The sequence below is a fragment of the Dipodomys spectabilis genome, unplaced genomic scaffold (assembly GCF_019054845.1).
Source record: "Dipodomys spectabilis isolate Male_0828 unplaced genomic scaffold, ASM1905484v1 ptg000297l, whole genome shotgun sequence".
Taxonomy (NCBI): Eukaryota; Metazoa; Chordata; class Mammalia; order Rodentia; family Heteromyidae; genus Dipodomys; species Dipodomys spectabilis.
Genome location: NW_024870974.1, coordinates 10,195,364 through 10,222,953, shown reverse-complemented (window position 1 = coordinate 10,222,953; position 27,590 = coordinate 10,195,364). Strand labels below are relative to the sequence as shown.

At 38.0% G+C, this 27,590-nt stretch overlaps 1 protein-coding gene across 2 annotated transcripts in view; it reads left to right on the top strand.

The window, feature by feature from the left end:
- Bmpr1b (bone morphogenetic protein receptor type 1B) overlaps positions 1-27,590 on the top strand; it is a 219,023-nt gene that overhangs the window by 67,488 nt on the left and 123,945 nt on the right. Inside the window, exons 1-2 of one of the 2 annotated variants that reach the window (XM_042701712.1) lie at positions 23,571-23,604; positions 23,762-23,855. The exons of the other annotated variant lie outside the window; for it this stretch is intronic. The gene's annotated coding sequence lies outside the window, so the exon portion shown is untranslated. Of the gene's footprint in view, positions 1-23,570; positions 23,605-23,761; positions 23,856-27,590 lie in introns of those variants that run through there. 2 annotated transcript variants of the gene reach the window in all.

Sequence of the window (27,590 nt, the reverse complement as noted above, 5' to 3'; positions counted from 1 at the left end):
AATGTAAGATCTGTTTTATTCTGGGATGAACAAGAGGAGACAGGATAAGGAAATGCCTGGAGATCCAAGACAAAATGCTTCAAATGTTATAGACAAGGTCTGAAAACTTACAGAGAAATAAAACCTCAGAATCAAGGGGTAGCTTCCTGATATTTCTCTATAAGATTATGCCTTTTTGGATTCTTTATGAACTTCTCATCTCTCTCCTAAGTAGAAATAAAAACTCTTTCTTTCTTGGGGGTAATGACGAAAGGTATTTGAACTGAGACAACCGTAGATCTCTGGTTTTGCCGGCACCATTTGTTGTAGAGGCTGTCTTTTTTCTAGCCTGTGTTTGGCTTTCTTATTAAATGGCTTGTTTCTGGGTCATCTATTCTGTTCCATTTGGTCTTCTGGCTTGTTTGTGGGTGAGTACCAAGCTATTTTCATTACTATGGCTCTGTAATAGTTTGAAGTTCGCTATTGTCTCTCTAGCACTATTCTACAGAGACCTAGAGCTCTTCGGAAAGCAGGTGACTGTTACAAACACAACCTTGTTTCCCAGAGAATATGTATCAGTCACATAGATGGTAAAGTAACTTCCTATAGTTGCATTTCTTATTAGTTTCTTTGTAATACAGTAATTTTTATTTGCAAGAATTTTTGCCCAGGCAAAAGAGGTTGTTCTGATCATACTACTCTAAAAGCTTAAAATAAAACAGTTTTGGAAATGTATTTTTTATTCTGAGTAAAAAATGGTCTTTTTTTAGGTCACTAGAGGATGTTTTCCAAAGGATGGTGATGATAGTGTTTTAGTTGTTTGATTACCTTTTCAAGTTATGCAAATATAAACTATACATATACTTTTATGTTCAGGGACGTGGTCTTTATTTTTTGTACATTCCTGGAATCTTTCCAGACAGTATTGTTTAATCCTGCTTGCATGGTTTATTATGCTTTGCATGCTCAGAAAGGACCAAAGCTAAAGAGATTAGACTTTGATGGTAACTGAGGACTCAACTGCCTCAGTTTCCCTCCCCTCTAGAACATAAAATCTCCTGAGCTTTGGCTGGAGGAATATTATAATGCACTACTGTGGACCTAATGAAGAATTAGTGGTATTTTTTTTAGTTAAAAAAATAAAATGGCAAATTAAAGGAAGTTATTTTCATGGACTGTTTTTAATTTTTTTTAATGCAAATGATCTATTGAATTCCAGGCAAAATATTTTTCTTCAAAAAATAAGGAAGCCTACTAGACCAGGCATTTGCATGTCAGAAAATATACACTGCTATTTCAGCCACGAGAATGTTAGCTGGGGAGAATATTGGAGAGGTCACAAACCCGAAGTGACTGGACTTCTTAATTTAGCCTTAGCTTTGATCCTTTTACTAAAACCTCAGGGCTGCTCCTGGGATGGATGGACACCTAGCACAATTTGGCCTCTGGTGTTGCAGACCCCTCTTGGATCCTTTCTGTGTGAAGTCAGTATTTTTTATTTTATCTCTTTTATGTTTCCCACGGGTACATTTAGTTTCTTCAGCGTTTGTTCTACATTCTCAAGCATTGGCCATATATTTTGGAGTTCTAGTCCACCCTACTTCTCCTTGACTATTCTGCCTACAGATCCTACTTTTGCATTATTGCTTTCAAATGGATCTTCCAGCAGATTTTCTGACAGGAATAGTTCACTGACACCCTTGTCCTGGGTCTGGTGGATGTTCTAGGCCCCACCAATCACTGCCCTGCAGTCTCTCACACACTTGCTCGTTCAGTGGCCTGCAGTTGCTCGGCCACTGAACTGGGTGTTTAATCTGTACAAAACCTGAAAGTCTTGATTTTTAACATCAAATAATAGTCTCAGAATATTTGTAGCCCACACAAAGCTTTTTTTGTTTTATTTTTTCCACATTTCTTAACAAAGTTCCATCACTTAGCAATATCTTGTTTGCATTTTAGGGTTATTTTTGTCCTACGTTCTTGCTGGACGATCTGGGTCAACATAGCAGAGATCTTGCTCTGCTTTATTTTCTCCTTAGCACTGACCATGAATATATGTTCTACTTCTGAATCATGTGTCCATACCACAAAGGTATAAGCACTAGCTGGGAAGGAAATTTCATTGGCTTTGTTGTGATCTTTGTGTTCGATTCTTTTAACAGCGCCTGGCTCATAGTATATACACAGTAAATATTTGTAGTTTGCAATAGTGCTTGTCATATAATCTGCCAAACAGTTAATGAGCATGCTATTCTAAATGCCATCTTCTTCCTTATATGTATAAATAGTGTGATACCCTCATAGGTTTTTTTTTTTAATATTTCCATATTTTCTAAAGTACAAGTAACTAAGTTATAAGCAAGGATTTTTTTTTTTTGCCAGTCCTGGACTTGAACTCTGGGCCTGGGAGCTATCCTTAAGCTTCTGTGCTTGAGACTAGTGATCTACCATGTGAGGCACAGCTCCACTTCTGGCTTTGTATGCATGTGCACACATGTGTGCGTGTGTGTGTGTGTGTGTGTGTGTGTGTGTGTGTGTGTGTGTAATCAGAGATAAGAGTCTCATGGACTTTCCTGCCCAGGCTGGACCTTGATCCTCAGATCTCAGCCTTGTGAGTAGCTAGGATTACAGATTTGAGCACTAGTGTCTAGTCAGGATTATTATTTTTTATTATTATGTATATGTTTTATTTTGTACAGTCCCTTAATCACGTTTTATATGGACATCATTAAATTCATTCAAATCAATTACACTATGTGTAATTAAGTCACAACATATTCTGTAGTTGTGTAGTGGCTGAATTTAGGATGTCTTTATTTCATCATATGAAAATGGATATGTTTCCCTTTCAGTACTATATAAAATTGTTATGTGGCAATGTCAATGATGCTGTTTTCCATTTTAAGAATTACTCTAGGTATGTTTCAAAGTTTCAGATGATGTTTGAGAATCAGTAAATGTTTATTATTTAGGGTGACTCATAACTGTTGGAACACTGGAAAAATCTTTCTAGAACACTGCAAAACCTGAAATAAAAACAACACAGTTGTCTTCCTTTTCGTGTTTTATGTACTTCTGTTATGCTAATGCACATTGGCCTCAAAGGCCTGTAAGGAAGGCATTGCTTCCCAGTCTGCATGGACCAATAATTTCTCCTATCTCATTTTGACAAATGGAGCCTGCTCCCCTGTGGAGATTCAGTTTTCGAACCCAACAAAGCTGCTCACTACATATGTTTGGTCCCCACTGGGTTTCTGGGTATAAGGGTCCTTAATGTTGAGTGAGAACAGATTTAAGAATCAATCCAGATGTTTCTGATATGCAACCTGCATTCAAGGTGTGTATACGTTTCATCTCTAGTACACCAGAGGTGCCCTCCACAGGCATATTGAGTTACCTCTTTACCCCTCAGAATATTAGACTCATATGTTGAATGCATGTGTGTGAGAATCTAGAATATATCTTCTAGATAGGAAGATATTTTATTAGACCCCCAAACTGTGTGGGCCTGCATCAAAAGAATCAGGCTATAGATCATGATAAATAAAAATAAACATGTTTTTCTAAGAGTGAGTATGTTGAAATTACTTTTTATGGTTAGGGCTCACTTCTATGTATTGTATGATTTTCCTCATCATTGACTATTTTCTCACCAATGTGAAGGTTTTGGTTTATGTTTTCAGACAATTTGTTCTATGCTATAGTCCCAGTGAATATGATTCCCGCCCTACTACTTACCCTTCATTTTACTTGCTGAAAGTTTTGGACATTCATGTTTTGTAGCAGAGCCATTTCGAGCACTGCCTTTCCCTTTGAATCTTACTGCAGTATCCTTACTGAGTCACTGCAGAGTTCTTTGCCCATCTTCAGAGTTTACATTGTCTTGTATCATCATTTATTCCTTGTTTCCTACCCAACTTTGTCTTCAAAGCTATTGATGAAGTCAGATTTTACTCTTGTACCCTTACTTTTCCTTTTGAACGTCTTCTGTGAGGTCTGAGCAAAGATCTGGTATCTACTAACTATAGTTTTTAACTCTCTTTCTTTGCCGATTATCTTAATTTCTGTGCTTTTTGAATACTGGACACTTTTGATCGAGAGCTTCTTTTGGAAGTAGGAGCCATGGTATCTGCTTTCCATACACCCAACAAATAGTGAAACAATTATGGAAAAACTACAGTTCTAAAAGAGAAACAAGAAAGCCCATGGGTTGGGAGAAAGATCTTCACTAGCCATACAATGGCCAAGGGTCTCATATCTAAAATATACCTGGAACTCAAAAACTTAAATCCCCAACAACAAATCCTCAAAGAAATAACTGCCCAATAAATACGTGGGCTAAAGACTTACAGAGAAACTTCTCTGAAGAGGAAAGAAGGATGGCCAATAGACACATGAAGAAATGCTGAACCTCCCTAGCCATAGAAGAAATGCAAATCAAAACAACACTTAGATACCACCTCACCCCAGTTAGAATGGCTATAATCAAGAACTATAATAACAACAGATGCTGGAGGGGATGTGGACAGAAGGGAACCTTACTGCATTGTTGGTGGGAGTGTAAACTTGTTCAACCAATTTGGAAAGTAGTATGGAGGTTCCTCAAAAGACTCCACATAGAGCTCCCCTATGACCCAGCAATCCCACTTTTGGGCATTTACCCAAATGATCACAAACAAGACCATACTAAAAGTACCAGCACAACTATGTTTATTGCAGCATTATTTACCATAGCTAAGATATGGAACCAACCCAGATGCCCCTCAGTAGATAAATGGATCAAGAAAATGTGGTATATATACACAATGGAATTCTATGCCTCCATCAGAAAGAATGACATTGCCCCATTTGTTAGGAAATGGGAAGACTTGGAAAAAATTATATTAAGTGAAGTAAGCCAGGCCCAAAGAAACATAGGTCCCATGGTTTTTCTTATTTGCGATAACTAGTATATGTCTAACAAACAGAAAAGGTCAGATAAATTGATGTTAGGCGAAATGAACCCCAAGATAAGGATTCAAATGGCTTTTCTTTGATGTGATTGTTTCTAACATATTTATAAGATGATTTCTTTGTTGCTTTGTATGTCCCTCCCCCATGGTATAATCCCTGTTTTCACTGTATTTGATGTTGGTATAATTTGTGGAGGGGAAGGGAAAAATTGTTTAACTATGGATACAGGTGGACCCATTGCAACAATGAGATGTACAAATAGTTATGTCGAAAAACAAACTTTACAACTTTGATGGGGAGGGTGGGTGAGCGGGCATAGTGGGGGGAGTGATGGGAAGGGATGGGAAAGGGAAACAAAGGAGGAGGCTACAATGCTTGATAAGAAATGTACTCATTACCTTGCTCATGTAATTGTAACCCCTCTGTAGGATATTTTCACAATAAAAATCATTAGTTAAAAAACAATAAAAGCGAAACAACTGCTGTGTATTGTACTCCATAGAAGAAGAGAAATCCAGATGTGCCGCTTCCATTTGCACAATGAGAGCTCGATGTGCTTCCTGTCCTTAGAGGTTTAAGGATCCTTCACACTGTGCTGCGTTTTCTGTCCTCTGAATGATCACGTTTTGTAAAAGAACGTGATCAGTCTTTGTGGTTGATAATTTTCTAAGTCTTATTCCTGTGTGTGGAAGTTGGGGATCCCGTGTTATACTTCCAGTTTTGAATACTTTGTTTTAGGCCCAACCAATATAATTCTTTAAAAAAATATCTTTGAGGATTTTGTATGTATCTAATTCTAATTCACTCTATCCACAAAAGCCACAACCAGAAACTTTTGTGGTAATCACATTGTTATCAGGGATCCCCTGTGAGGCTGTTGGAGTAATGAGACCCATAAGGTTCTTAATAGTAGGCCCATTGTTTAGCAGAGAAAGTCACCTACTCTGTACTTAGGATTCGTAGAAAGCCCTTTTATGTAGTAAAAAGATTTGACGATGTGCCACTGGCGTATTCCTGAGCTGTTGATAAGGCCATTTGCAATCACCTCTTTACCTTCATTTGTAGCCCAGGACACTTGGTTTTCTATCTTACCCGAGGTTCTGTCTCTGTTTCAGATTCTTTTGCTCTCTGAAATGACAGGGAATGCAGAAAAGGTTTCGTTTAGCCTCTGCAGTTGAGAAATAGTTCCTCTTAATTGTGCTGAACAGAAGACATTTTGTTCCTAAGTCTCTATCTGTATCTTAAGCAGCCACAGGAACACAGGTGTTCCTTTTAGTATTCTGCTTAGAATACTATTGTAATACTATTCTCCTTAGCTTAGAACCTTGGCCTTCACCAGGGCCATTTTCGCTTTTCAATATCAGTGGGCCACATTTATTGCTAGATTCTTTATACTTCAACAAAACGATTTACCTCTTATTAACATAGTCCTTATAACTCTGAAACTTTCACAGTGAAACTCCTGGAGGCTCATTGGCTTCCACTAATGATCCAGACCTTTCTGTCTTCCGTCTACTATCTGGCACCAAAGCCAATGCCATGTGCTTTGAGTATTATTATCTTTTTATAAGACTGTATTTCTACCATCAAGATGTCTTCTAGTTATCTATTGCTTTATAACAAATAGCCATAAAATACAGTGGGTTTTCATGATCATTCCTGCCCTACTCATCGTAGCCAGAGTTTGGAATTGGCCCAGATTCCCCTCAGTGGATGAATGGTCCAAGAATATATGGTCTCACATGCCATAGACTTCTACTCATCCACGTGGAAGAATGTTATTACATTATTTGCAAAGAAATAGGTGGACCTGGAAAAAATTATCTTAAGTCAAAGTAGTTCAGGCCCAAAGAGATAAAAGATGCATGTTTTATCTCAAATGTAGAAGTTAATCTAATCTATAAATACATAAGCCATCATATACCAGGTCATGGGTACATATACACAAATATTATTAACTGAAGTATGGCATATCCAGGGAGAATTTGAATAGTATGTAACTCTTTAGAACAATTAACTCACCGTCTAACAATGAATCCCAGGAAGTATGTGGCAGGATGTAGAGCAGAGGGGGAGTAGGTGAATGAGGAGACAAAAGGGATGAGCATACAGTCACAAAATCCAAGGAAGTTACAGGATTTGAGGGGCTGGTGAAGTTAGGAGGGGTGGAGGATAAAATGAAAAAAACATTGATCAAGAATTTTACTCATAAACTGACATGTTGAATTGTAACAACTACTTGAAGATGATAAAAATATAATAAAGATAGAGTGGGTTGGAATACAAAGATCAATGATGTCACTTTTCATGGTTTCTTAGGGGGAGGGTGTCAGGATTTGGGGCAAGGCTCACCAGGGTGGTTGTATCTTAGGGATCTTTCTGCATTTATGATCAGAGGGTGTGTGGAGGAGGAACAAGAAGAAATGAGCCCTCTGGGAGCTGTCCAGGTTCATGTTCATGAATGTGGTCTCAATCTTCTTTCTCTATGCTGGTACTTGGGTCTTTGCTAGCAGTAGAATATCCTCTAGATATCTAATCTACTCACATGGTAGTTAAACAGTTTGAGAATACGTATTCTAAGGAGTAAAGTGTGAGGTGACTCAAATTTTATGGTCTGACCTTGGAAGCCATAAAATATCACATTTGCTATAGTCTAAAACGTACCTAGAATCTCACTTCTCAATGGGAGGAGCCTTCAAGGCAAATTGTAAGAACATTTGGAATGGGTGACATCCTTGTAGCTGTCTTCACAAAGCAAAATCTGCCATACTTCTTTATATTCATTCTTTACCAGTTAGCTCGGAAGCTAATAGGATATAGATGTAGAGATTTTAATGTTTCAAACCCTTAAGCTTAACTAAACTTTTGGTTTCTACTCTTAATTTTGCTATTTAAACATCCAGCAATTTTCTATTTATATCATTTAATGCTATTCTAAATTTGATGTTTTTCTCTTGGCAAAGTTAAAATTATGGTTACGGGTGGTTCATGTTTTAAGTGAGATCAAGTTCTCAGACAGGCTGAATGTATGAATGGTAATAGTTTTAACTGGCTGGTTATTGAACCCTTCTATTTTTATAAGGAAAGAGGAAAAAAGTCTTTTAAAATGAAGATTATTTACAAAACTCTTCCTAAAAAAATTCTAGCTGTGCGTAAGTATTGGCAGATTTTCCCAGTGATTCTTAAAATTAATCTTGTAAAATATCAAAGGCCATATGGCTGAATTTCATAGTATGAACAATGAAAACTTCACTTAAACAATGAGTGTGCATTGGCCGACATCTCTTTTCTGCCAGCCGCACCCGCTGAGTTAATGTTTTGTCATTTCATATGTGGGCCACGTGGGCTGTGGACCATTTTTGACTGACTCGGATGTTTAGTCTGCCTGGTTGGACCCTGTTGGTGGCCTCTTTTGCTTTGGGCCACTCCTGGCTTTCATCAGCTGTGCTATCCTGCTAGGAATTGGGAGAGAACCTAGCATTCAAGGAGAGAACCACAGAGCAGAAAGCTGTCACTGTGTGAAACATGGACATATCTTCCAGGGAATGGGTAGAGAGCAGGTTCCTTGAATTAATGGTGACATGAAATGAATGGAAAAAAATATCAAGCTGTATCATCACACCTCCCAATAATTATTGGCCCTAAGACATCACACTTCTTTGGGGGCAATAAACCTGGTAACTGACAATGAAAATTCAGACATGACAAAATTGAAAAGCAGTGTCTCTCAGCAAGTTCAAGTTTATTACCTATAATTTGAAAGATGCTCTAAAAAGTCCAGGCAAAGTGTTTTTATAGTAGGAGTTAGGTCACAGCCATCAGTTTGTCTTCATTATTCACCCTCAGGTAAATTCCACTATGATGTCCTGTGAGTCTTAGCAAGGTGCTTAGTGAATTGGTGGGTAGGTCTCATTTTAATTGTCTCCATTTTTAATTTTTTTTTTTTTTTTTGGTCTGGTCGTGGGGCCTGAACTCTGGGCCTGGGTGCTGTCCCTCAGCTCTTCAGCTCAAGGCTAGCACTCTACCACTTGAGCCACAGCGCCACTTCCGGCTTTTTTCTTATGTGGTGCTGAGGAATCGAACCCAGGGCCTCGAGCATGCAAGGCAAGTGCTCTAGCACTGAGCCACCTTCCCAGCCCCTAATTGTGTCCATTTTAAGGCTATTGAACTGTCTTTCAAACAAAGTAGTGAAATTATGAAAAATAGGTCTCATTACCTAGATCTCAGCTCCAAGGGCTGTGCTTCAGACAAAGCTTTTCTTAACCACCCTTCCCCAATCTAAAGCTTTCTCTTCTGCAGCATTATTACATCACTCTGGGATGAGATATTATCTCATACATGGGTTAGTTATTCTCTTCCTTTAGAACAAGAAGTTCACAGGAGCAGGAACTAGAATATCTGGTTTACCATCATATTCCCAAGTCATAAAACCAGGCTAGTCACATCACTGTTGGAGTATTTCCTGAGAAAAGGACCAAGAAGACTGATAGGAATACGATTGTGAGTAACATACCCAATTATATCTCCCATCTCCAAAAATTACATACCACTAAAAGTGGTAGCAGTGAAGTCATGCTTAGAATCACTGTTTACCATACTCTTCAAGGCCATAGTTTGAGTGTTACCATTTTTTTTTTGGTGCCAGTCCTGGGGCTTGAACTCAGGGATTGGGCACTGTTCCCGAGCTGCTTTTGCTTAAGGCTAGCACTCTACCACTTGAGCCACAGCGTTGCTTCTGGCCTTTTCTATTTATATACTTCTGAGAAATCAAACTCAGGGCTTCATGCATGCTGGGCAAGCACTCTGCCACTAAGCCACATTCCCAGCCAACCAGTTTTTTAAAAATGCCCTATGTTTGAAATCTTTGAGTACTTCCTAGGTAACTTATCCTATATTAAGAACTCAGGACCTCAGAACTTCACCAGATCTTCATCTTTTGGGGGCTGTGTGTTCCTGTTATGGCCATTGCCTCTTGATGTGGTGTGATTTGGTCACCTGTGCGTCTCCTTCTCCAGCTTCACTGAGCACAGGGCTTGGGCCTGTAGTACCAGGCTTGTAACACCCAGTGAGTGTTTATTGAGTGAAAGCATAAAAGAAATACAACGTATCCCCACAAGAAACACTTAGAACTGCTAATTAAAATTACAGAATGGATTTGTCAGGATTATAAGTAAGTCAAAGTAGTTTTTAATAGAATAAAGCTATAAAGGAGGAGATACCCTAAGCCAGCTGGGAGAGTGTGATGTTATGCACACTTAGGAAATTAAGAAAGCATCATTGGTGCCAATAAGTCTGGGCACTAGCTTCTAAGTGCTACGTGACCTGTCATCCCAACAAGGTTTTCATCACTCACTTGGGACCTTTTTAGTCATAATTTACCCCTTTTGATAAACTTTTCCATAGCTGCTATTCAGATAGATGCCTTTTCCAGTAACACCTGATATGCATTTTAAAATTTAGCTTTTAATTGATATTGATTGCCCCTAAGCCCAGTAATCACGTTCATTAGTGCACTTTGAACTTTGTTGTTCTACCCATAAAAAGTGCAATAATCTTTGGGCACATAAATATTTAAAGTTCTTTGTATATGCTGTATAGTTCCACGGATCCTGTTAGAATCACTTGAGCACTTGCAGCCTGTTTAGGATTGCTCTAGCAGATTATATCGTACTTCAGAATCGCAGCAGCATTCACATACATAGCTTTACCTGATAGCTAGATGAAAGGAACCATATGGTTGAAATGGACACCTGTCATTGTCTTATTATTGATCACAAAGTTGTTATAAAGGCAAATGGGTTCTCAGAACAGAAATGCTGGCTATGGTTCAGAGAATGCAATGGAAATTACTATAGACAATGTGCTTACAACTTGGCTGCTGGAAGTCTAGGGATTAAATGTGCTTACCCTTTATTTTATGGAGCAAATTCTACCAATCAAACAGTTTTTCATATTTCTAAGGAGAGCTCAAGCAAGTCAACCAAGGAGATATAACAAAGAGCCTCAGCAGCTAAGGAAATCTTCCCTCTTTTACTTTGAATCCATGTTCCCACACAATTTGGGTAGTCTTGCACTAGCTTATTATCACTGTCCCAAGAACAAGAAGCTCAGGGAAGGCCTTACTATGAAGAGACACAGAAGCATGGAAGGCTGGTGCCTGGCATTTCCAGTGAACATGTGGTGTGGGGTGTTCAGCAAGTGTAATGTGGGATTTGGGTCGGAAATGAAGCTGAAAGGCAGAGCCAGGCCACAATGGTGGAAAAGCCTATATTCCCATGCCAAGAAGTTTGAACTCTGTTGTCAACAAGAGGAGGTGTTGAAAAAAAGAGTTCAAACCCAGTAACAATATAGAAGATTGATGAAGGAGTAAGTCGAGTGCTGATGGTGAGGCCAAATAGGGATCATTTCCGCATTTAAGGTCAGGCAAAGCTACATCTGAATTTTGACGGGAGAGGGAAAGGAAAGAAGGAGGCCGACTCCAGAGATTCTTCAAAGATAGAATCTTGAGTATTCGGTTTCTGGTCGACCACAGGGGCAAGCAGAAGTGGGACAAGGTAGTTTCTGGTATGAATGATCAAGTAGTGGAACTATTGTTAACCAACACTGCAGTTAGAAACCACGATAAAGGACTTGTTCTTGTTTGTGTGATGCCACGATCAACACAAACAGGATCCAAATTGGAAGACTTCATTCTGTCCTCTAAGAATTACTTTTGCCTCTCTACAAATCATTCCTGCTGAGATATTTTCCCATGTTGTTACCCAGAAATTTTACTAGGAATTGCCAAAGATTTAATATGAAATGACCCAAATTTTTATCGCTTCCTAACTTTTAAACCTTGCTTGCTTAAAACTTCCTTTGCTTGCTTTGAATTTCATTTTCCTCAAATGTCATGCAGTTTATGCTCATTGGTGGTCCTGAAGATCAGAAGTTACAATATAGGGTAGGGCACCTTGAGAAATGGGAAGTGCCCTATGGATATGATGAACATAAATTCTGTACACTGGAGACACATTTGGAGCAAACACATGGCACACATTCTATGTGGTCTCTCCGTGTACCCTATGAATAGCAGTTTGTATATGCCTTTATAGTTACAATTTTTTAATACAATTATTTTTCATTAGTATATCCTAGTTATATAGGGGGGAGATTTCATCATGACAGTTCTACACGTGCAAATGCTTTCCAACAGATTCTACCCACCTCCATCACTCTTTCTTATCTTCTCCAACAATAATTATTTTTATTTGATTGTTCAATACAAATTGTCATGAAAACAAAATCCACAAGCACAGACTGACTACGACATGACATGCTATTTGTTAACATTATTTCATCTCTGAGTTATGTAAAAAAAGGTATAAGAATGTTCTTTATTCTGACTTTTTCTACTTTTAACCCCCTGCAGCTCTGTTATTGTTTAACCTGGGCCTAATACCAAAATGAAGAACACGAGAGGCAGGGAAAGAAATCTGAGTGTGTTTCTCTATCATTTTAGCCCAACTCAAAAGTTAACTTAAATTCTTGGAAATTTCTTTCACATGATAATATTCACATACATGAAAGTACAGAACTAGAAGGCAGCTTTGTAAGAACAGTTTTTAGTGTTTTTTTCCCCTTCATTATTTCTTAGTTGTTTTGACACCACATTTCAAGAAAATCTGAAGGTCTGTTAAGAAAACAGCTGATGGAAACAACATTTGGTATGTGAACCGAACTAGAGTAATGAGCATTTTGCTCATGTCTTATTATCATTAGTCTTCTCTGCTTTATTCTTGTTTCCTCTTCTTTTATTTGAAATATACTTTGACCAGAAAAAGCTGGAATTGAGATGAAAAATAATATTCCTCAGCTTTACAATTTCCATCCTCCATTGGAAGGTGTATTTATAATGGAATAGTAAAATAAAGGTATTGATTTTGTTTCTTTTTTTCATGCATTATTCCATTGAATTCACGTTCTTATTTTCACTGCCTCATTTGCTGATACTTTTATGAGCTACTGTTGTATGATGAGTGAATAATAAAAATAAAATCTTCATAAGTTTGATAGACAAGCAGTTACCACCCTCCCCCGCCCCATTGAGAACGTTGAGTTGATTTTAACTGAGTCCGTGGAATGTGTGACAATAGGTTGGTTCCAAAAATCCCCCAATCTTTCCTCTTAGCTGACACAAACCCCTCTGATAGAGAGGTGTCAGGATCACTTTTATGAATCCTGCTCCCCTCCCCTCCCTTGTAGTTGGGAAAGACTTCTCAGGATTCTACATCCATTAAAAAATAACTATAGTACAGGTTTATTTTTTCTATAAACAAATATTCTATTAAACGAATAGCATATTGTTATTTATGAGTATCGATGTAAATAGAAAGATCTTCAAATGAGTCCTTCTCAAGAAGAAACAGATATTGCTGGGCGCTGGTGGCTCACGCCTATAATCTTAGCCATTCAGAAAGCTGAGATTGTGATTTGATGCCAGCCTGGGTAGGGAAAATCTGTGAGATGTTTATCTCCAATAACCTACCAGAAAGGATGAAAGTGGAACTGTGGCTCAAATGGTAGATTGCTAGCCTTGAGCAACAAGAAGGTTAGGAACAGAGTCTAGGCCCTGAGTTCAAGCCCCGGACCCAGCACAGTACAGGCAGACAGACAGATGCATGCACGCATGCATGTATGCATGCATGCACACACAGATAGAGAGAGAGATACAACACACATAGACAAGAAACAGATATTTGGAGTTGAACTAATCTTTATAAACAATGGCCAGAAATGTCATGAAATCATTTCATATTGAATATTAGAACCATCCAGGAAGTAGTGGAATTCAACATTTTTACCCAGATTTTTGCTGTTAGCATCAATTAGTTATACCATAGTGTTGCATTTTAATTTGTCCATTCATGGAAACAGTGCATCTTCACCAGAGTCCTCTCTTCCATTTTTATCCCTCCTCCTTCCTGCCATTGCCCCAAACAGTCTCATCGAGTTTTCTTGTTCCATTTTCACATACATAGATTATTACAACCATATTCACCCTCTTCCTCCTCTGTGTGAAGTTTCCCTTCCCACGGCAACCCACACCCCAATCCAGACATGATGAATCTTCCTAGTGTTCTTTAGGTTATACTTCATATTAACTGTTCGGAAATTATCCCGATTCTTACTGTCACATATTCTAGTCTAATTGTGAATGGTAGTGGAAAAGTTTGAATTGGTGGGGATTACATTTTAACTTTAAGAAATGTCTCTTTAGAGGTAAGTGATGATTTGTTTTATTGATCTATTCTCTTGTTGATAGGAACTGAAATTGTTTTCCATGTTTCTTTTTTTTATTGTAAAGATGCTGTATAGAGAGGTTACAGTTACATGAGCAAGGTAATGAGTACATTTCTTGTCAAGCATTGTTACCCTCTCCTTTGTTTTTTTCCTACTATCCTTTCCCTTCCCTCTCCCCCATAGAAGTTGTAAAGTTCATTTCCAACATAGTGTCTAGTGAGTCTCATTGTGCAGTGGGTCATCCTGTGTATAAATGATGATTTTTTAATAACCACAGACTTTTTTAAAAGTAGGGTATTCTTGAAAATGTATTGCAAATGGATCTTGCTATATCAGAGAACAACTTTTGAGATCATCTTCCATATTCTATAAATACATAGCCATATCTAGGAGGATAAAAATAAAAATACTGATGCATATAGTTAGAAACTTGAATGTTGTTACTAAGTATGCAGAGAAATTAGTGAGGTTTTAATATGTTTAACGAGCAACAACTGTAAAATTAAAAAAACTGATATTTTGTTCTGTTAACTTATTAGTTCTGTGTGCTTGATGTACTCGGAATTTCAGAATGATTTCTGTTCATAAATGATAAGGTGTTTAGTTTCTTTTGGCATGCATTTGGTATGATGTCAGATGTAAGTTAAATAAGACATGCATTCTTCACTCTGGTTTGCTTATTTAGTATATTCTTTCTTCTCAACTTACATACAACATTGTTCTAGTCGTAAGGAACAAATGGTCTATTTATTAATTGTACAGTCAATATTTCTGAAACTAGTAATGGATAAGTATTTAAATAGATGGCAGCGGTAAAGGTTGGTGGACTTATGTATGATTTCCCTGTGGGGTCCTGGGAGCCCAAAGTATTTATTACTTGAGAACAAAGAACCTTAGAGTTAAAGGTAGTGACTCTGTGCATGATATGACTGATGACAGGCCCCTAAAGGAAGGAACAGAAGGAAAATTGCCAGCACATGGTGAGCAAACTTTCTTCCTTCTCCCTCCCTCAGGTGAAAATGAGGGCAAGCATAGATTAATGATACTACACTTGTAACCCATTTGCTCCTAAGGAATATCTCACTCTTTATAGAGTTAGATATGTTTGTAGTGTTCATTTCTGATTAAGTTTGTCAGCACCGCATTGCCAAATCAATCACTGCTTAGCTTTCTGCTTTTTTTTAAAAAAAGTCTCTAACTTTAAGAAAGCATTAAAGCATTAATATGAGATATAAATGGATTCTACTGTTCTAGCATTATCTGATGTCTTGTTTATTAGCAAACTAAAGATACCAATGTAGGTAGTTATCAAAAGACTGATTAGAGGATTAACTTTCTCCGTAATTTCTCATTTTTCAAAGTTGCTATCCCTTACTGAGAATCCTATTGAAACTTTATGGAAATTCAAAGTTCGCCACTTTAAAAATGGAAACAATATTCTAATAAATCAAGTATTTCTCATTCTTTAATCATTCATTTTTCTATTACTTTATACAGTTTAACAAGTGGGTAGCCATCGGTTAAAACCAGGAATAACTTTATTGACTTTCTGAAAATAAACTTTCTTTGGGGAGGAGGTCCCTAAAGTTCACCGAGATTATACTTAGTAGCAGCCTAGAGAAAATAACAAAGTATCCGTGCAAAGATTCTTGGTGGTTTTAGTCATTGTGGAAATGACAGCAAAAGTCTACTTTAAATTTCCCAGTATTGCTCAGTGAGGTCATTCATGCCTAAAGTCCCAGTTTACAAAAATCTCAAACTTGGGCTGGCCTGAGCAAGACTGAGGCTGGCCCCATGCAAAAATGAACTAAAGCAAACAAAAAAAAAGGCTGAAGGTATGGCTTAGAAGTGATAGAGCATTTGCCTTGTAAGCTCAAGACCCTGAATTCAAATCTTAGTATCCCCTTACCCCCTAGAAATACCAGTATTGCTATTATAATAAAGACATGGGAATATAGATGTTCATTAAAGATATAGAGAAATAAACACACACACACACACACGCACACACACACACACACACGCACACACACACGCGCACACACACACACACACACGCTTCCAGGGATGTGAAATTGTGAAATGGTAATGCTAATGACCACTTGGGGAAAGCAAAACACACTTTCTAAAATGTTAAATATGAACAAATTTCTCAACAATTTCACTCTTTGATATTTACTGAGAAATAATCAAAAGGCAAGTTCAAGCAAAGAATGTGTCTAAGATGTTCTTACTGTCGTTATTCACCATAGATCTAATATCCAGCCACTGGTGAAGGGTAGGTGAAACTTGGTGTAACTATACAATTCTCCAGTATGATAAAAGAAGGCAGACACTAAGAGTGAACCCATCAATTCATGATGAAAAGCCATCCTTGGCTCTTCATAATCCACCTCGATCGCGAAGCCCCGACCGTGTCTAGAGCAGGATAACTTTCTGTTCTTGTGGTCCTGTTACTTTGTTCTTTTACATCATTACCCACACCCCCATCTCTTCACGGTCAAACCTAATGAAAGAGAGGCTACTCCTGTCTAACCTCACAGGGCTGATCTCTCCCCAAAATTGGAAACAGGCCAGGCACCAGTGCTTCTTTGCTGAGACACAATTCATATAGACTCTTTGGGGTTAGAGATGTCAGTGGTTTTCTGAAATGATATTTTCTGAATGGTGCATGCTCCAGTCCACCCATTTTGTATTTGATCTTTCCATGATATTTGGAAGTTGGCTACTCTCTTCTTAGTAGTCCAACTTCATTCACAAATGTCTTTCCTCCTCCTTCTCTACTTACCTTACTTACTTTGAGTCTCGATGGGCTTCTCCTTGACCTAGCTAATGTTGACTCTGAGTTACCTCTCATGATTCGTGGGTGACTTCATGGCTCAGGAACAATTTCATGTGTATTGGTGCTGGGCTCACCAACGTGTGTGTGTGTGTGTGTGTACACGTGCACATGTGCGTGTGTCATGCACTAACAGGTATTTAGCATTTATTTATTTATTTATTTATTTTGGGGTCTGGTCGTGGGGACTGAACTCTGGGCCTGGGCGCTGTCCCTCAGCTCTTCAGTCCAAGCCTAGCGCTCTACCACTTGAGCCACAGCGCCACTTCCAGCTTTTCTCTTTTTGCTTATGTGGTGCTGAGGAATTGAACCCAGGGCCTCAGGCATGCAAGGCAAGCGCTCTACCACTGAGCCACCTTCCCAGCCCCTTTAGCATTCATTTATTATGTGCAAGGCTAGTTTAGGCACTTGAGATCTATGCTATTGAGCCTTCCTTCTGTTTGTGTGTGTGTTAAAGAGTGCTTTTATTATGCCAAATTAGACACACACACACACACAATCTGCAGTAACAAACTTAAGATTTTGTACTTAAAACATGCACACATGGACATGCTTTGCACGGTGGCCTGGTTCACTCCTCATGCTCTGAGACAGACAGACTATGCCTTCGCCTACAGTCTAGGACCATCCACGGACGGTTAATCGTCATCTGCCTTTACACATGATTTTCACATCTGAGCTAGAGGACTTTTTAACTTTCTCCCTGGCACCTTTGCTTTCCATCCAGTATTCTTAAATCCCCAAATCTCTGCTGTTTTCCCTGGTAACTATGGAGGATTTATTTTGGATGGAATGGGGTAAGCACAGGTGGTGCTTGAGCGCACGCTGGCTCCCAGCATAACATCTGCTTCGGATTCCTCAAAGCATCTTATTTTACAGCCATCCTTTGTCTCCTCTTCCTCTCTCTCCCTTACTTTGTTTCATTACTTTTTGTATGGTTATTATAAAGGTGATGTACAGAGGGGTTACAGTTGCATAGGTCAGGTAAAGAGTACATTTCCTTTTGGACAATGTCACCCCTTCCCTCACTCTCTCCCAGTTTTTCCCTCCCATCCGCAACTGCAAGTTGTATAGTTCATTTGTAACATAGTTTCTTGTTTTCTGTGCCCCCCCTTACCCTCTGAAAGCCATATGAATTAACACACAAGAAAAGGAGAACAGTAACAAAGAAAATAACCTCTTATTTCCATTTCCTGGAGTTCATTTTCTCTCATCTACTTTCTATCAGAGAAAAGCAGCAACAATCCTACAATCAAGAAGGAAATTGGTGTTTTTAATACTATGGCTGCCATTAGGCTTTGCTGAGGAGATGCCAAGGACATAAGAATGGTCACAGCCAGCAAAGGACATCAGAAGCAAACGTGTCCCCATATTTAAGGGATGGTGGTGGAGGTAGCGCGCTATGTGAGCCCGTACCATGAAGAGAGAGGAAAGTGTAAGGGTTGTCAGACTCAACCATGAGCAGATCAGATGGAGTCTTCTAGACACTTTCCAAGACTTTGGCTTTTACTCTTAGGTGAGAAAGCTGTGTGGAGTTTTTATTAGACGAGATTACTATGTCAGGTTTTTTTTGGGAGGAGGGATTTTGTGTTGAGAATAAACTATATGTGTCAGTTGAAGAATTAATTAATTTTCTGTGTCACAGAACTGAATCTTTTAAATGTATTTTGAATATATTCATTGGGAGGCAGCACAGATGTCTCGAGTTCCTGGTGTCCCAAACTAAAACCATCTTTTCTTCCTAGCTCCCAGTTTGAAAGCTGTCTTGGCAATGACCTCACTGCCCAGAGAACAGTTCCCCTGGGTTCTTCATACTTGCTTTTACCCTACATGAGGACATCCAAGTTCTTTATGTCACTTTAATTCTCTTTACCCATTAACTTGCTAGTCCAGTCTTTGAATACCTAATACTGAGAGTCACTCTGTTCATCGAGAGAAATGCGAGAACAAAAGCTCCTGGTGAAGTCACGCTTCTGTTCATTGCCTTGCCCTACTGGGAGCAGAATTCACCTTTTATTAAATGATTGATAGTAAGGCAGGATGTGCTACTGTAGTCCAGTTAGACAGACTTGGGTTGAATCCAAGTTTTATAATTTATTCGTTATAAGAATTCAAACAAGCCACTTAATAGCTGTAAGCCTCCTTTTCTTTATCTTAAACAAGGCAAAACAACTTGTCAGATTTGTGTTTTGTGTTAGAAATAGTACTCTCAGCCCTGCGAGACAGTAATCCTTTGATAAATGATAATGCTTCTTCTACACTTGCTTCGAGAAGAAGGAAAAGAGACTTAACTGAAGTTTATATTGTTGCCCAGCTCCCAAGTTCTCTGTGATTCACCCACTAACCTCTTCTTCAAAGAAATTCTAGAATCCACAGGACTTTTCACTGTCTTCATTCCCAGAATGTCACAGGGCTAGAATCATACACTGTTTAGACCTTTTTTCACACTCAACTATTCAACTTTTACATATAGTCTTTATGAATATCAGCCTAGCTAAGAGCTGTGGTTTATTAATGTCAGTGTTCCTCTTGCAAAGAAAGGTACCTCTCTCATCCTTCCTAAACCTTGCTATGGTGCATTGCCCTGGAGGTGTAGAAAATATAATCACTGAATAATTCCAACTCTTATATTAAATTCTTATTGCGGGGATGTATGATGGGGAGAGCAATTAAAGACATAATTAGGAAAGATGTATTGCGCAAAACTTCTATGAGAAAATGAGGTGGAAATAAAGGTGAAGAAAATAACATCAAAGAAGCATTGAGATTTCAAGATATTAAAAGGAGTGTCTACATATGTAAAGTAGGTTTGGGGCTATATTTAAAGTTTCACTCTAGTAGAGTAAAAATTAAATTTCATTGAAAATTTACTTATTATTATTAATGAAAAGGTCTTTGATATTAGCTTGATAAATAAGCAAGGCTTACATAGTTTTTCAAGATCCATTTAGGGGTCTGTGAAAAATATGTGAAGATTGGCAGCCTACCTTTTCTGTGAAATCCAGGTTTCTTAACTTGGCTTATGTAATTCATCATCTTACTCTTGCCTCCCACCCTTCCTTCCTTCCTTCCTTCCTTACTTTCTTCCTTCCATCCTTCTTTTCTTCCTTCCTTCCATCCTTCCTTCCATTTTACATGTTTAAGTAGCTGTACAAACGAGTTGGCATTTAACAAAGCAGTTTGTGAATACAAGATAGCTTGATCATTGTCACCCATTTCAACACCCATCTTCTACCCACCCCTTTCCTTGCTCTTCTGAATGTTGTAGGATATTAATTGAGGTCTTAACTGCATTCCCCCCTTCTCTTGATTTGTTTTCCCCTTTCCCCTTGACTCCATTCCACCCCACCCCTCTTAAGCACCCACTTCCTGGTCTCTATTTTGTTGAACTTTCACCTTGCCTCCCTAAGGAACTACACTATTTGAGTTTTACCTCGAATCTACCATATTTTAGTTAATATATTTGTATACACTTGCATACCATCTAGTGTATTTACTTATATGTTTATGAGCTAAATCTGTCTCTTTAAATCCTACTTTCAGTCTTACATGCTATGTTCCAGGAAGAAAGAACTGTGTGAAATTTCTTGTATATGTCATGCTTTCTTCTTCCTGCCAATAGATTGTATTATTCCCCCTTCTTGCCTCACTAACCTGGGCATTCTTTAAGATCTGGAAGTCCCAAGCTAAGAATGACCTATATTGTCTTTCCTATTGGCTCTAGTGCTCAATTTCCTGCTTCCTCAGCCTCCCTCCTCTGTTTAACTCCTTGTATAGGAATTAACTCCTCTACCTGGCATAGACTAGAAGTTCTTTCAGAGCAGGAACTTGTCTCCTCAAGATCAAGCTACATGCCTTTCCAGGCAATGAGTTCACGTATTGGAAGATAACCACGACTGAAGTAGTCTGGGAAAAATGGATTTCCATTGTTTGCAAGGTTTTTTGTGTATGAAGTTTTGTAGCAATTAAGTTGTAAAATTTTTTGTGTTATGCTACTTAATTTCTGGCTGTAATAGTTGCATTTGCCGGTCAGGTTTTTAGTAAGCTTTCACAAGAAGATGAATCTTAAAATGAGTTTGAACAAATTGGTGAAAGTATGGTATATGCAAGAAAGGACTCTAATGTAGTAACTTATCTGAAAAGCTAACAAAATGAATACCAGAAAGCTGAAATACATGTTGTCTGGATGGTAGGGGCTCAAGAAGAGGGTGCATGGGTGAGTACACAGTCATAATATTCAATGTACATATGTACATTGTATACATGTGCAGTGTACATATGTGAAAATGGAAGCAGGTAACTTGGTCCATTTGGAATTGATTCTGTTGCAGGGTGATATATAAGGATCTTCAGTTTTCTACATGTATTTAGCCAATTTTGCCAGCACCATTTGTTGAAGACGCTGTCTTTTTCCATATGATGTTTTTGGCTCCCTTATCAACAATTAGGCCATAGGTATGTGGTCATAGGTCTGTGGGTTCATTTCTGGGTCTTAAATTCTATTCCATTGGTCCTTGGGCCTGTTCATATGCCAGTACCAAGTTGTTTTTTTTTATAACTACAGCTTTATAATAGAGTTTGAAGTTTGGTATTGATATTCCCCCAACACTGTTCTTCCTGCTAAGGGTTGCTTTATTTTGGGGTCTTCTATTATTCCATATGAATTTTTAAATTGCTTCTTCTATTTCATGAAAGAATTGGGTTGGGATATTGATGGGTATTGCATTGGATTTGTAGATAGCTTTTGGCAGTAGTACCATTTTCATGATGTTAATCCTTCCAGTCCAGGAGCATGGGAGATTTTTCCACTTTCCACTTAAGTTTTCTACTTAGGTCTGCTTTAATTTCCTTTTTCAGGCTTTTGAAGTTTTCATCATGGAGGTCCTTCACATCTTTGGTTAAGTTATTCCTGGATATTTTATTTTATTGAGGCTATTACAAAAGGAGTTGCTTTTCTTATTTCAGCCTGGCTTCTCTTATTGGCATACAGAAAAGCTACTGAGCTACTGATTTGTGTGGGTCAATTTCTTTCTTTTTTTTTTTTTTGTCAGTTGTGGGGATTGAACTCTGGGCCTGGTTGCTGTCCCTCACCTCTTCAGCTCAAGGTGAGCGCTCTACCATTTGAGCCACAGCACCACTTCTGGTTTTCTGGTGGTTTATTGGAGATGAGTTTCACGGACTTTCCTGCCTGGGCTGGCTTTGAACTGCGATCCTTAGATCTCAGCCTCCTGAGTAGCTAGGATTACAGGCGTGAGCCATCAGCATCTGGCTGTGGGTTAATTTTATAACTGGAAGCAGGTAACTTGAGGGAATGGATGAGATTGGGACAATTCAGGGAGAATAATGGAAGGGGTATCATTGAGCGAGGTGCATTGTTTGATAACCCTATAGTGTTGAATTGAACCCCCTGTGTACAACCATTAAAGATAATTTAAAAAGTTTTAAAAATGAGTTTGAGAATCTCTGTCCTAATGGAGCATGAGCCTTGAGCATTAGGGATTAAGGACTTTAGATTTTTGCCTGTTAAAATGTTTCCACTTGACTCTGGATCAAGTAATAGCCTGTGTGGAGGTTGATTTTTCTTTTTAAATCTAGAAAATAAGTGACCAGAGAATTTCAGAAGATTCTTTTACCTTTCAATTCCTCAAGAGATAAAATTTAAATAGAGCCAACGAGTAACAATCCTTGGTTGTGAGTTATTTTCTAATCACTCACATTATGGAAATTATACTCATATGGTATATGTTGATAATAAATACTTCACTTTGTATCACTTGCAAACTATGTAGAAACATAGCTTAGATTTTATGTTTAATGTCAAAATAGAATTATACCATTAATCTAAAAAACATAAGGAAAACAATTCCAAATGTTATCATTGTAAACCTAGAAGTTCATATGACATATAGATTTGCATTATTTTCAGATTATAACATATTAGTTTATTTTACCAAATACATGATGTTTCTCATTAGTTCTATACATGCCTTGATATCATTCTGGAAATGAATTTACTTATGTCAAAACATTTCTTTGTGGCCAGCGACTCATTTACGAAGGTCTTGTTTTAATGAGGAGCAATAATAAAACAATTACAAATGTGGGTTCCTGTATTCCCAGTCATTCTTAGTATGTAGTAATTAAGGTGTATAAAGCTTGATCGAATGACATTTAGGTGTGACTTGGGTACAGGGTTTGCAATGGGTTGTCTAGCCAGAACAAAGGCAGCATTTCCTTTCTTGTCTCCCACTTTTCTCAGCCCCCACCCCCACCCCTCCCCAACCCCTTTCTCCACCTGCTTGAGAAAAGCTGTACTTCTTCAGGCAAACCTCATAATTGCCCTTCTGTGCCTGATTTGGGCCTCAGGAAAGGCCCATAGCATCTGTAAAGCTGGCAGCGAAATGGTATTTCCAGGCAGGCACAGGGTTGCTGGGTAGCGAGCCAATCCACTGCTTTGTCTGAGCAGCTGAGAACTTTGCCGGAGTCTTACAGCGGTGTTCAGTAACACAGACCTGTGCCATGAGCCAGTAAAGCACTGAGCAAGTGTGAGGGTCAGTATTTATAGACCACTACGTAGCTGAGCGAGCAGGGGAGAGACACAGCACACAGAGGGCAGGGAAGGAAGACAGCAGAGGAGGGAAGTTTAAGTTCCAATGTTTTGTGTGTTTTTCTTCTTTCTTTCTGAAAGACATTCCTTTTAACTGTCAGGTTTAAACTCCTGCTGAATCATAACCACTTGGCGCTGAGCTATGACAAGAGAGGAAACAAAAAGTTAAGGAGCCAGCCTGCGGAAAGTGAGAAGGTAAGTGATTAGCCAGTTCAGGCTGGCTCTTGCTTATAAACTCCATCTCCCTGTTGGCTGCTTTGCATCATTAAGCAAAGGGTTGTGGGGACAAGTGTGTGCTCACAAGCAGGAGCTGCCTGTTGACTAATGTTCTTGGTGGTAGAATAGCCTGGTGTACCACGTAGAAGGAGGCAGAGAGGCAAGGTACCCCCTGTGTTGGCAATGGAAACAGTGATCAACACTGATTTCATCCTCAGTTACAGTTTCTCTCTGTCTATCCTATCAAACGCAAGGTCTAGCTGTTGGTAATTGCTTCCGTGTTTTTAGATCAGTGTTTTTAGATCCATTTTTTGCTCAGATACATTAGTATCAGTTAAGTTTATAGTTGTGGCTACTCTGGGATCCAGAAGGAGTGCTCCCTCAAACTTGTAAACAGGTCAGAATGTCCATTGGATACTGTATTGAAGTGAAATGCTCACTACCTTTGGGAATAGACACGGGAAAGCTATGAGAAGTAAGGATAGTCTTCGTACAAGGTGTGAAGTACTTTGGTCCATGTAGGAGACATTCTCTGCTTGTCAAAGTGACTGTTGGTTCCCTATGAAATGCAACCTCTACTAAACACTAATCCAACATCACTGGCTATACAGTAAGTGTATTTTCATTTCCCCTTTTATCTCATGGAACACATTAAACATGTTTCTCTCTGTGTGCATAATGCTGACATATGTCCATTTACTTATTATTATATTCTCCGTACCTCTGATTATCATGGAAGAAAACTGCTGAAAAATAGGAAGAACACATTTTCTGTGTATTTTCTGATTTTCTCTGTTTTCATGAAACTATTGTATACTTTAATGTTTGTATTGACTACCCAAGGGTTGGAAAATAAACATATTGCTAGGGCACTAACTAGATTAAAAACACCAACTGAAGGAATGAAAATTTCTTGTTTGTTTATTTTACATTGTGGAATGTTAAACACTATTGTGGAATGTAAAAATTTTTAGGCTGGGTCACAGATGATGATTATTATAGCAAAGTGTGCCTATACTCCAATTTTAAGTTAAGAAAATGTTATTTTAAGATTGCCTTAGAGTTTAAACTATAGGCCAGTGGAGAGATAAGAACAGCTAATACTTTGGCACAAACTTAAGTTAGATGGACTGTGCAAAGTCAAGCTCATTCTAAAATAGAACCAACCAGATTTAAAAAAAAAAAAAAAACAGTAGAAGAGATAGGTCTAAATGTAAACAAATTCATTAAAATCAGGACAGTGCTTGTCCATATCATTCTTATTGAACATATCTAAGGTTTTTAAAAGGATGCAAAATGATTCAACATGAAATCTACCAAATTTAAGGCTGATCTGCTTGCTATCTAGGCTTACAACATATTGTAATATTTATTGAATGTTTGCTCTGTCTTCTAAATCAATCAAAAGTATCAAAGACCTTAGATTTTTCAAGCTCTGCCTTCCAGATTCTTAAGGAGTTGGATTTGGAATGTTGGCAATATGCTTATTTTGAAAATACAGCTATGATTGGCCAAGAATGGGCATAGCCCACTTAACTAGCCTGACTGGCTGAATTCATCATTCATTTTTTTCTTTGCTACTGTCTTTGGGTAATACATCATAGTCATGAATACCATTCTTTTTTTATTCAATAGTTTTTAGTATGTTTTATATGTTGTATAAATATATTGCTTTTGGATCCCTTCTTACTGGCTTTATTTTTGTTTTCTAATATCTTTGTTTTTGAAGTACAGTGTTGAAAAAACTGGAAAGAAAACAGGACAAATACATCACTAAAATGAAAAAAAATTGAAGGAAGTTTACCTTCAATTAGGAGAATAAAAGGACATTATGATATGAGTCGATCATGTCTGAAGGGGTTGTATTTTGGTTGAAGTTGGTTAAGTGGTTTCAAACTTAAAATACTTTCTCAGTATTATGGTTATCAGTCTTGATACTGGCTATTCATCATATTGGTAGGTAATGTTTATTCACAGGTATCTTATAAAAGAGATGTGGGGTATTTGTATTATGTGTTAAATATCGACTGAAGCAATATGAGTGACTCAGCTTGAGATATTAATATTATATTTCCCATGGAGCCCAATGCTCATCTTCCTTTGATAGGCTACCAGTCCATCTGTTATCCTACCCCTATAGGAGCAGTCTCACATCCTGACCAACACATCGCTTTTCTGCCATCCTTTTGGAATGCTGCCACTTCTTTCTTGCCCACCTAGGATTGTGGGCATGAGGTTGTAGGAGTTCCATGACTTCTTTTGTTTTGTGTTCTAATGCTACTCAATGTCTCAGAATGATCCAGAGTGTGTTGTTGCTCCCTGTCGTTTATGTGACACTGGCTCTCATCAAAGTCCCCTTCTTAGCATTTGCTGTCCAGTTACAATGAAGTCATCTGCTACTCTAGAAGCCCGGCTTGGTCCATTCACCATCTGTGGCCTGGCCTTCTTACTGACCTTCACAAATGTTTTCTACTTCTTCTTTTACATGGGAGTATAAGCAACTTGTGTCCAGATTTTAAAATTTATTCTTTTATACTATATTCCATCAAGACCTAGTATATAAAAGGTGTTCCAGAATTTGACTAAAACAAAAACTTTATTGTATTATATATAACAATATATTATAAGATATATTACAATATATGTAATAGATATTGTGCATATATGTACAATGTATTACAACTTTATTGTAATCTATCTATCTTTTATAGCCTTTTTACTTTAAGATATTGTGAAACTTTGATAAGTCAGGTTGAAGGAAAGCACTTCAACAAATAGCAAATGTTTAGAGGACAATTGCAATGGTTTAAAAGAAAATATTTTTTTCTTTTCCAAACACTTTCACAAGTATGTATGGTATGGTGTGTGTGTGTGTGTGTGTGTGTGTGTGTGTGTGTGTGTGTGTGTGTGTGTGTGTGTGTGTATGCACATGTGTGTTCATCATTGTGCATTTGTTAAGCAAAAGTACACAATTACATTGGTTAGCAAATGCAAATTGAAGATCGATAGGCCCAAAGGGTACTTCTTTTGATGAAATCTGCCAACATAATCAATTACTGTGTAATAAATGATACCTGGTGAGTGAATGGTATCACACTTCCCAAAAGGCCAGGAAAGCACTTGAGAAGAGAGTAGATCTGTGCTCCCGAATGCTAAAGAATTGCCTAGTGGTATCTTTTCCAGTTACCAGTAAAGGGCCTTTGCATTTATTTACTGTTTCAGAGATAGAGATTTAAGGAAATAACAGAAAATCATGGTTTGCAAACTTCCAAACCTGAAAGGTGTACTCCATTTCAGTCAGAAGAAGAATTTGCTTCTCAAAATAGAAATGTTGAAAGAAAAGGAAGTCATTGTTTAAAAAAGTTGTTGAGAAATAGCAGCTGTTTCTTGCAGCTCTGATATTCAATAAAAATAAAATTTATTTGTCTTTAATGATGTCTTAAATATCTATCATACATAAAAGTACTTTGCATCTGAAATAAATGTACACACCAAAAACAAACATAAAGCTTTATGCACAATTTAGAGTAATTTACAGTTTTTCTCCTTTTGATTATTTTTACTTCTTTGGTGTGCTCTACCAGCACTTTCCACTACTATTTAAACTCATAAACCTCTTCCAGACTTTGAATATGACTCTTTTGTTTGTTTAACCTTGAATTGTATCTGTCTCAGGAATGAAAACAAGATTGGTATTTTCATAGGAAAGTTTGG